This window comes from Colobus angolensis, unplaced genomic scaffold, assembly GCF_000951035.1.
Source record: "Colobus angolensis palliatus isolate OR3802 unplaced genomic scaffold, Cang.pa_1.0 Scaffold388, whole genome shotgun sequence".
Taxonomy (NCBI): Eukaryota; Metazoa; Chordata; class Mammalia; order Primates; family Cercopithecidae; genus Colobus; species Colobus angolensis.
Window position 1 is genome coordinate 1274805 of NW_012117243.1, and position 12142 is coordinate 1286946.

The window sequence follows — 12142 nt, forward strand, 5'->3', positions numbered from 1 at the left end:
GCTTCTCTACTGAAGGACTTCTCAGAGCTTTTCATGTTTCCTGTGAATTTCCAAGAAAGTCTATGCTATGCAGGAAATATATTCTATGTTTAGAACAAGGCACTTCAAGACACAACAGTTACGCTTTTAGGAAACAGTGTCAGAAAGTAGAGAATAGAATGCAGTTCTGATTATGTTGCATAAATAATCAGAAATCATGTATAACAAGTGGTGGGCTGGTAAACTTTTAACAACCAGTTCTGTGGGTGGAAAATACATGCAAATATATACATACATACATAACGTTATCATAAATGTTTTTCATATAAATGGTATTAGCACACAATTAACAAATACTGTAAAATATACAACACTGTTATAAATTTCATATGGCCAGTGAATTCTCTCAGAATACATTCTTGGTTTTTTGCCTGACTCATAGCTGTAGCCACTTTATGGTCACAAATTAATAAACAGGTGTATCTCTAACATAAATGTTGGCTGACATTTTTGCCTATTTTAATGAGTAAGACAAAAGTGAAACAACAAAGACATACATCAGAACATTGTTGAGCAATTTCCTTGTTAGACAGTAGTTTTGAACACCGGAAAACTATATTTTCTCAATATTTTCTGTTTTGTGCAATGTAATGGCTACATAAGCAAGAAATTATTAAGCTTGATTTGCATTATTAACATTTCCTTCAAGACATTCTTCAGTCTGTACAATCGGCAAAACAATAAATCCCATCCCCAATTTATAATGTCTTCTAATTTCTATGATGTAAATATTCTCACCATGCTCAATTTCAGACTATCAATACAACGTCACTGGAAGCAGGGCTGAAAAGATTTACAGCAGCACACTATTATATAGTGTTTCTACCACATAGATGTAATATTAGATATAATATTAATAGATATAATATTAATAACTTCAGGACATAGTTACAAGATGTAGTAAGAAAAAAAGGAAGAAATACGTTTTGAAATTTTATCACCTCTGTCTTAAATATGATTTATTTAATTGTAAGTTTATAAAATTTATTATTTAACAACCGCTGTGTAATAACTACCAGCTTATTGAATTCTTGAACATTTAACAATCAGCATTTGTTATCTAGTGTGAGCTGGTTCCAGCATATCACTCACGTGACCAGAAAACTCTTGTCTCTAAGGAAGCCTTCATGAGATATATAGACCAAGGTCCCTAAATCCTCTATAGCTTTCACACTTCACACTTAGCCTCTCTCCCTTTCTCTCTGTCTCTCTTTCTCTATATATATAAGTATATATATGTACCTCCAAGATATATAGAGTTATTTTTTAAAGTAATAATTTTCTTTCATATTCCTATTAGAACTTTGTTAAACATAGCTCTTGGCATACAAAAATAGCCTTTACAGTTTAAAATACCTATTGAATTGCTCATTTTATGCTTTAGCTAATGTTTATGTTATAAAGAACTGAATATATTAAAAGAAAATGTTCATACAATAGAGAGTATACAAAAACACACTAATCAGATTCACATGTAAACCATATTTACAAAACATATTTATCTTGAAAATTCTAGGGTTTCTGGTTTAGACAAAAGTAAGAATCACTTGGACAGCAGCAGTTGCTTAAACCAATAATGAAAGAGAGTCATTCAAAATTCCCTTTGAAAAAAGGGGGAAAAATGTCTTGGGTTTCTTGCTGGGGTTCTAGTGTTGAGTAATTGGTTTATTTGAAGATGAGATTAACGTTGCTGGTAATTCATTTCTAAATTGAGATTATGTTGGTAGAAAGAAATCTAGGCAATGGGGAAAAACATGGAGAAAAACTTCCTTCTGGATGGTCATGTCTCGTTGCTTTGGCTGGGGAAGGTGCACCAGGAAAGTTTTTGGGGAAAAGCAACCTTGGAGTGTGGGAAAAGCAGGATCCACGTGTATTCTGGGAGGAGGGGACTACAAACAATCCCCTCCCCATGAACAGTATCCTTGGATCCACTGTTCCTACTAGACCTCATGGTGGAGTGGGAGATAAGTAAACACATCCCGGAAGCAAAGATGAAAGCCTGAATGGAGAAGAGAGAAGCCTTCCTTTCAGGAGACCAGCTCATTTACTGATGAGGAACCAGAGGCAAAATGCTTGCTAGTGAATGTGCTATTTGGAAAAAGCACTCATGGACTTTTCTGTCTTCTTCATGCTTATAATGTCATCCATCAACTCATCTTTTTCTGAGCATTTGGGTTTCTCTTTTTTTCCAGTTATTTTTCAAGAAAATTTATTTCATGCTGAAGTACAAAGTTGATTATATCCAGGTTTCCATAAGCTTCCTCCAGACTTGGAGCTTTTGGTGGCTCTCTCTCGAGGCTGGCATCAGTTAACGATGATTCTGGTCCTTTATACTCTTTTCTTTTTTAAATAAGGCTAAGCTTGTCAAGAATTTTACATCTTTCTTTGATGTGTTCAGCAAGTTTTATAGGCAAGCTGTTTTCCTCTTCTTAAATAACATCCTATGTTTAACGGATCTAAAAACTTCTGAACAAGAGAATTATAAATAGTGCAATGATTGCTGCACCTACCACTACCTCTCAGAGCCCTCTGCCATATCTTTAGGCAACCCTACTGTTTTCATCTGTTTTGTGCTGCTATGACAGAATACTTGAGACTGGGTAATTTATAATGAAGAGAAATGTATTGGCTCACAATTCTGGAGGCTGGGAAGTACAACATCTAGGCACCTAGCATCTGCTGAGGGCCTTCTTGCTGTGTCATCACATGGCAGAAGGCAAGAAGGCAAGAGAGAATTAAAAAGGGCTAAACTTGTCCTTTTATAATAGTAACAATCCCACCTATGAGGGTGGCGCTCTCATGGTCTAAACACCTCTTAATGGCCTCACCTCAATATTGTTACAATGGTAGTTAAATTTCAACATGATGTTTAAAAGGGAACAAATATTCAAACTGAAGCACCTACCAGAACCCAGTGTAGCTTCTCAAAGATCAGCCCCCAAGTAAGGCTTCACTCCTTTCTACAGGCACTCCTGGCCCCCAATCTCTCACCAGAACTCCCACCAGGAGCCATGGATCCATCAAGCCCAAGAAGTGGCCCACCCACCATCACTAATACATAGCATTTTCCCAAGAACCCAAATCCACATCTGACAACTGGAACAAACTGAGCAAGGATTGTTTAGTGAGAAGAACAAGAACAAAAAAGAATTCACATGCCCACTCTACAGACTAGTGTTCTCTCTTTTCTCTCCTTTGATATTAACATTTTAAAGAATAAAATACATAGAGAATAATGCACAAATCATGAGTATATAGTTTGATTAATTATCCGAAATTGGACACAGCCATATAGTGACCACCCAAGTCAAGAAATAGAATAATACCTTCTGCCCCCCAGAAATCCTACTCTTGTCATACTGAAACCTCTGTATCTTCTTTTTCCAAGATAACAAATATTCTGACATCTAATATCATAGATTCAGCTGTTTTTGAGCTTACAGTACCTATTCTTTAAGTCCAGTTTTTTTGCAAAACCTTAAGTGTGTGTGATGAATCCATGTTGCATGGACCAATATTTCAATCATTTTCATGATTGTATAGCATTTCATTAAATGAGTATATCACAATAGATTCATCCCACCATTGATGAACATTTGGGTCCTTTCCAGTTTCTACTACCAAAAAAAAAAAGCGTTGCTATGAATATTTATTTTACATGTCTTGTTAGGAATATATGTATGCATTTGTGTTGGATATATTCCTAGGAATGAAGTTGCTTGGTCAGAGGGTAGGCATATATAGTAGATATTGTCAATTTCCAGAGTGGTTGACTAACTTCCACTCTTACCAGCAGCTCTAAGAGTTCTAACTGCTCTATCTATGTCCTCACCAACTCTTGTTAGTATTAAACTCTACATTTAGCCTTCCTTATGGTTGTGATTTTAAAATGTTCACAGTATTTTAAATATTGTGATTTTAAATAGCATTTTCTTAATTGCTAATGAGATTCAGCACCTTTCCACATCTTTATCTTTCATCATCTTTTGTGAAGAGCTACAGTTCTCCCACTTCTTTTTCCAGTGGGCTCTCTTTTCCTTATTGACATAGGAATTTATTACACAAGCACTTTTTCAGTTCTCCATGTTCCAAATATCTCCTCTCAAATTGAAACTTGTGTTTTTCAGTCTCTAAATAGGGAATTTTTATACAATGAAATTCTTACGATTGATATGGACAAATTTAACAATTTAACTCCTTTGGAGTCAGTGTTTTTCATGCCTTGTTTAAAAATCTTTGCCTACTCCCAGGTCATAAAGTTTTTCTCCTAAATTACCTTCTAGGAACTCTATCATTTTATCATGTATGTCTACTATCCACCTGGATTGATTTTTGTATTGGTATGAGGCAGAAGTTAGGCTTCTATTTTTCATACGGATATACGATCAACAAAGCATCATTTATTAAATATAAAACTGTTCTTTCTCCACAGACCTGAAGTGTAAACTTTGAATAAGTAAAGTATACATTTATTCATGAGTCTGATCCTGGACTGTAATCCATTAGAATATTATATATCTGTATGCCAATATCATACTGTTTTGATTACTAACGGTTTATTATAAATCTTTATGTAAGGTAAAATCATCCAACTGTACTCAAGATCGTCTTTGCTTTTCTTGGTCCTGAGTATTGCCAAAAGAATTTTATTATATATAAGTACACATTAAAAAGAAAAAATCGGCCAGGCACAGTGGCTCGCGCCTGTAATCCCAGCACTTTGGGAGGCTGAGACGGGCGGATCACGAGGTCAGGAGATCCAGACCATCCTGGCTAACATGGTGAAACCCCATCTCTACCAAAAAAATACAAAAAAGTAGCCGGGCGACCTGGCGGGTGCCTGTAGTCCCAGCTACTCAGGAGGCTGAAACAGGAGAATGGCGTAAACACAGGAGGTGGAGCTTGCAGTGAACTGAGATCCGGCCACCGCACTCCAGCCTGGCGGCAGAGCGAGACTCCGGCTCAAAAAAAAAAAGAAAAAAATGCTGGGTTTTGATACATATAGTCTTTAATCTATAGATCAACTCTGAGAAACTGGTGTCTTCATAATAATGAGTCTCCCAATCCATGAACACAGTATGTTCTTCCATTTATTTGGGTCTTCCATATTTTTTCAATGCTTTACAAAAGATTATGCAGAACTTTCTATTTCCTCTAGTGTCAGTTTTGATAGGTTGTGTTTTTCAACAGATTTGTCTGTTACATCACAATTTTCAAATGTACTGCATTAAGTTGTATGATGATGCACCATTTTTAATTCCTGATATTGTCTTGCCTTTTGACGGTTGGAAAACTTGTTAGAACTTATAAACTTTATTAGTCTCCTAGAAAAAATTGGCTTTGTGATCTACTCTATTTATTAATTTCCTATTTCATTTATTTCTAAATTTGCCTTATTTTCTCCCCTCTGTAAATTAGTTAATGGCAAGTTATGCCATTCTTTTGCTGAGATCTTGAGAGAATACTCTTAGATAATTTATATTTAGCCATTTTTTAATTCTAATACAGGCATTTAAGACCATACATTCTCTCTACACATGGCTTTACCTGTATTCCACAAGTTCTGATATGGCATTTTTATTATCATTCATTTTAAAATATTTTCTGGTTTACATTGTTATTTCCTTTTTGATCCGTGATAATTTAGAAGTGCTTAATATACGGTATTTTTTTAGTTATCTTTTTTATTAATTTCTAGTTTGATTCTACTGTGGAATTTAAACATTTTAAATTGTTTGCAATTTGTTGAGACTTGATGTATAGCCCTGTAAGTGACCCAAGTGCACATGAATTAAATGCAGTCCTTTGTAAGTATAGGATTCTATATGTGAATATTGCATCACATTTGTCAGACATTGTATAAATCTTCTATATCCTTATTGACGTTTGCCTTTTGACTTTTTCAGTTACTGAAAGAAGTCTGTTAAAATTTCCTACTATGTTTGAGGATTTCTCTTTGGTAGATAGATGATAGACAGAGATTGGGGAAGAGAGAGAGATAAATAGAAGCAGAGACACACACAGAAATACTGAAAGATGGCAACAGAGAGACAATATTTTGCATACAAATGCACAGCATACAAATTTAGAATTTTCTCATTTTTGTGTCCATTCTTTTTGTTTCCTTATATTTTGAGTTTATCTCTTATAAAGTAGCAGGTTTGTATTTTGCATTTAATCCAGCCAGTCAACATGAAAGTATTTCATAAATACTTTCATGAAAGTAATTTAATAAAATTATCGATGTATTTGGGTTTAAATCTACCCATCTTACTATTTTTCTGCTGTTCCTCTTGCTTTGTGATCCTCTTTCTTTTCTTCTTGCATTATGTCCAGTTGACTACATATTATATATTATTCTATATTTTTGCCCTAATTTGCTTGTTAAATATATATTCTTATTCAAATATTTCAGGGTTTCCCCTAGAAGTTACTACATGTATCTTCAATTTATTGACATCTAATATAAATTACAGTTTTAATATTTCATTAATATTTTAATATATTATTTTCATAATACAAAACTACATTTAATCCATTTAATCTCACTAAAATATAACATAAACGATTTTTTAGTGAGACTAAGGTGATTAAAATGCTTCATTATCTATGAAAATCCAGATTCAACACTTTGAGATACAATTTGAATATCTGAATTTAAACTCAAGCTCATGTCAATATTTAGCTATCTGACATAAAAAACCTACCTCAGAAAGATATGTAGATAAAAATGGAAAAGCTCCCCACATTTGCTAAAATCTGACATATCCTTCAGTCCTCATCCTTCAATTAGGCAAAGTTTGTGTGGATATTAAGTTAGCAAATTTTTGTATTCCCTAAATGCAGGCATTTGTTTCTACAAATTAATTAGCAAGTGTAAAAGTCTTCGTTTTAAAAATTGTTTTGAGCATGAGTAATATGATTCAAAGGGTCAGAATATTTTTTTCAAATGTTGATTATGTTGATAGAATCTTAGACCATTTTCAGGAACAAAATCACATAGCAATTATAACCTTCCCAAATGCCATTTTTCAAAATGCTCTTTCCATAACGTGAGTATCTTTTGAAAAACAATTACTTTCTCATTCACAACTAAAATATCACCTTTATGTTGAAGGGACTAATTAAAAGTGTATGTTTTTTCAATATCTTCTAAGGAATGTACCAAAGAAAGCCAGTTGTTAGGAAAGGTCAGCAAATTTGGAGCATTTCTGTGTTTGTAAAAGAATAAAGTATAACCTATCTTTCGGGTTTGCTTCTCTTTTAAATAATTTGCCACATGATCAAGAACAAACTTACATGTGGTTAAAATTATTTTCATGGTCACTCTTCATCTCATTACAAACACTGTAAAGATGCAATATTTCAAAGTCTTATTTGAAAAAGAAAAAAATTAACCACATCAATGAATCATGTAGCACTTTGGTTATATTTGGCTTCAACTTCTTCCCTGCAATATTTCTGCTTATGAATGTTGCAGGAAATGAATTGCCCTCATGATTCTTACTTTGTGATTTTACTTCCAGAATCCTTTCTTTTTAAAATTCCAGTCAAAGCAGCTATACTCACACAGCTTTTCCAGAAAATTGTTTTAAATAAGTCAGTTAATCTATTAAAAACATCTTATTTGATACTTTCTTCTTTTATGGGTCACACAGTAGATTTTTTATGTTCTTTAATGAAACAAAGCCTAATAAATACTATAAACTGAGACATGATCAAGCCAGCTGTACCTTGAGGCAGCTATATAGCAAACGTTCTATGTTTGCTCTAATACTTGTTTCTTCAAATGATCAGCCATGTTTTCTCTGAGCTTTCCAATAGCATTTGCTGGCAAAGGAATACATTTTAGTTTATTGCCATATTGTTTGCCAAACACAGTGTTAGCCATTTTTACCATAACTATAAGAATAAGGTATTTCCAATTGGCATGTAAAATTACTGTTTCTCTCTGTTCATTACTATTATTAATTTAACACATACATTGATTGTCTACTACATGCCACATAGTTTTCTAAGTTCTTAGGGTATTGCATTAAACCAAATTGAAGAATACTGCCTGCACTCCGAAAGCTATTCTTTAAACCTCAAAAGTTGCTTTGAAACATTTAAGATGAAGTTCAGTAAATTTTAGTAAAACATTGAATATCTCATGATTTTAAATATCCTTGAACATGCTACAGGCTTTTCCTTGTTTTGGTTGCTTTGTTTTTAATTGTCTTGGTAATTGCTTCATATTCTTATTGCCATTAATTCATACCCAAAGCACAATATAAACCAGAGGTGAGATTCATTCTTAACAGTAGTGATTTTCCAAGCTTCCTTTTTCAACATATTACTTGTATGATTAGATCACTGTGGTTTTCATATTGTCAGCACCACCCTTTTCTTGTTACCTAGTGTTTACATTATTAACCTGTATTTTATAGTGTCTGTATAAGGTGGGGCCCAAGCAACAAACAAACCACTGTAGTTATTTTGACAGATAATTTAATAAAGGAAATTGGCTCAAGAGGCATTTAGGATTTAAAAGGGGAAAGGGGACACTGTGGTCTCAGAGACCACATTAACTTAGGAAGCAGCTTCCACTCCCAGGGCCAGAAATCAAAGGGAAGAAGTTGGGGTTAACAGATCCCAAAAGCCTGTGGGAAGCTGGGGGTCCTGGGACCCAGATCCCTGAAGAGATACTGGTGCTGTTTCCTCAGGTGCTCAAAGGAGGAGCCCACAGGATAGGACTGAGACCTCCAAGGAGGGAGAATAGCCTGACTGGTGCTGCCACATTGGAGTTTCTGAGTGTGGAAAGAAGGTGAGAACTGGAACCAACTGGAGTGATGACAACAAAAGCAGCAGACAAGTAGGAAGGAGCAAGCTCTTGCTCTCTTCTCCTACCTTTCAGGTTGACAGAATTCTACATAGGGAACCAAGTGACAAGGCAGAACTGTGGTTTGTAGAGACCCAAGCCATGGGTCACAGGACAGAGTGCACAGTGAGGCAAGAGATGATAGCATAATACACAGTCATGTCTCTGCAGAAAAAGTTTTAATCACATGGAGGGTTCGTTTATTCAATAGTAACCTATTATTACAGGTAATTTAATTCATAAAATTGCAAAACTAGGCTATGTAGGCTATATTATGTCACAATGCATTAGGAAAAGGTCATGCCTGTGACCGTCACAGTACACAACCCTGGGTTGTTGAACTTTCAACTGACATGTCACATGTGACCAGTCAACAAATGGACCAAGACAGAAGGAACCAATGCCAATTGGGATCATGGAGACAAGTAGAGATTACTGGATTCTTTTTCTTAATGTAAATATAAACTGAAGTTCTAATGTTTTCCTACCATACTCATTGAATGGCTTGTAAAAATGGCTGTCATCCCTCTGGACCATTGATCTAGACCAGGGCTTGGGAAACAAATGGCCCATGGGCCAAATCCCACCTGCTACCTGCATTTTTAAATAGAGTTTTATTAGAACACAACTATGCTTATTTGCTTATATATTGCCTATGAATGCTTTCACACCACAACCACAGAGTTCAGTAGCTATAACAGAGACTGTTTATCCTGCAAAGTCTAAAACATTTGCCATCTGGCCTTTTACAGAAAAGTTTGCTGACCCCCAGTCTAGACATCACTGTCCAACAGAGCTTTTGGCAATGATAGAACTCTTTTACAACTGTACTTTCCATAATGGTAGCATCTAGCCATTTGTGGCTATGGAGGACTTGAAATGCAGTGCAACTGAAGAACTGAATGTTTTTATTTTATTCTTATTTTAAAAAGCTACATGTGGTGACTATTGCATTAAATAGTGCAAAAAATAAATAGAAATAGGAGCAGCGATGGCTCTAGAGGCATCTAGCATTGATTTTTGATTATACCTTAAAGTCTTAGAGAAAATATATTGGAGCATATATTTCTAGACCCCTGTGGCAGACATCCCTCATGCATGCCAATCTTTTCCTTCCATGTACATTGAGGATTACAATCCCTCATTCCTTTGAAGTTGTGTGAGGGTATGACTGGTTTTGTATGATGAAATGTGAGCAGAAGTGATGTGCATCACTTCCAGGCCAAAGCATTTATGTGCCCACACTCACCTCCCAGCACGTCCTTGTCTTGCTGAAGCAAATCCCCACATGCTGTGTTGAAGAGTCAGTGTCCTAAGATGATGGTGTGATCTCTCCCCACCTGAGCCCTTGATTGACAACAGTATGGAGGAAGGCACTCCTCCAGCCCCTGGTGGACATGTGCATGAGTGAAAAGGAAATGTTTTTTGTGTTAACAAATTAATGTTTGGAAGTTATTTTTCACCCCAGCATCAGCTACTTAGCCCTCACAGGATCCACTAACATAGCATTCAAATGGCCTCAGAAAATTCTGTCTTCCTTGTCTAGCACATGCCACATAAAGCTAGAGGTATCTTATGCAAGCCAGGGAGATGAGGCTGCAAAGTTGGTGATCTATTAGCTCTGAGTTTCTTTGGAAATAGTGAGTTCCTAGAGCTCTGTGTCATGGTGATTTGGAGTCAGTTTGCCACCTGGTGAAATAAATGATTTTTAAAGGTCTGTTCTTGCCCTTCCGGGTCCCTACTTCCTGTTGCACTGGTGTAGAAGGTAAGGATTGCTTAGGGAGTCAGGCTCATGAAAAATTGAGTCCCGACTCTGCCGTTTAATAGCTCCATGACTTTGGGCGAATTACTTGGTTTCAAGTCCCAATTACCCCTTGATTGAAATGTTTATAAGTATAGCACCTTTTCCTGACTGTTACAAGCATCAGCAATGACTTGAAATAACTATTAGTGTACCCCTCAATCCAAAAAACATTCCTTTGCCCCTGTTCCTCCTTTCACTGGAAATACCCTAAGCATTCTAAGTTGCCTCTTCTTAAATGTTATGTCCCTCTCACTCGGCAACATTTTCTCTTGCTGCATCAGTTGACCATGATGCCTTCCTCTCTTTGCCTCTGTCTCTCAAGTTTTGCCAGCTCCTACTCTTCCATCAAAATCCATCTCAAGGCTGGGCGCAGTGGCTCACACCTGTAATTCCAGCACTTTGGGAGGCTGAGGTGGGTGGATCACAAGGTCAGGAGATCGAGACCATCCGGGCTAACACGGTGAAACCCCGTCTCTACTAAAAACTACAAAAAATTAGCTGGGAGAGGTGGCGGGCACCTGTAGTCCCAGCTACTCGGGAGGCTGAGGCAGGAGAATGGCATGAACCTGGAAGGTGGGGCTTGCAGTGAGCCAAGATCATGCCACTGTACTCCAGCCTGGGCAATACAGCCAGACTCCATTTAAAAAAAAAAAAAATCCATCTCGAAAGTCACCTTCTCAGTAAAAACAGCCCCAATGTGGGACAAAGTTTGCCTTCCTCTTCCCACCCAACCCTTGCTCTGAACACCTGTGGTGCTCTGCATGACTTCTAAGGTTGCATTTGATACAACTGCATTGTTGTTTTTCACTCATTCTCTTGACAACTCATTAGTGGCAGCACTGTAGACTTCTCATCCTTGTAGTCACACCCCCGTCCTCTTGTTGCACTAAGTAGAGTTTCTGGCACAGAACAGGACATCGGTAATCATGAAAATCAAGGAGGGAAAAGAAGAAGAAGATAAAAAAGGAGGAAAGGAAAAAAAGAAGGGAATGAAGGAATAAAGAAAAACTTAGGAAACTCTGATGTCTATGAAATAGAAAATACATGGAATTATAGTCTTCCCTTCCAAGAAAAGTGTACCTTCCTTTTAAAGAATTAGTTCAAAATCTTTCTTATTGAGTCATGCAGAATTTTTTAATGATGTTTGAGTTGACAGGTAATCTATAAAAGGAAAGAGTTCATTGCAGATTGATGAAATGGAGGCAGTTTTTATTCTTCCTCTTGGCTTCCATACCCACATTTTTATAATTATTTATATTTCATTAATCTGTTAACTATAAAAAGAAACTCAAAAGGTGAGAGGGAATATATTTGGTTACCCACGTTACTAATGCCACAAAGAAAGAACTGACAGAGATCTAATAGCTGAGGTCCCACTGTAGTGCAGAAGAGCCTTCAAAAAAGTTGCATCAGACCTTCTTTATTACAACCATGCTTTC

At 36.2% G+C, this 12142-nt stretch overlaps 1 pseudogene; it reads right to left on the minus strand.

The window, feature by feature from the left end:
• Positions 1-2127: 2127 nt before the first annotated feature.
• On the minus strand, positions 2128-9436 carry LOC105520749 (annotated as a pseudogene).
• Positions 9437-12142: the final 2706 nt, after the last annotated feature.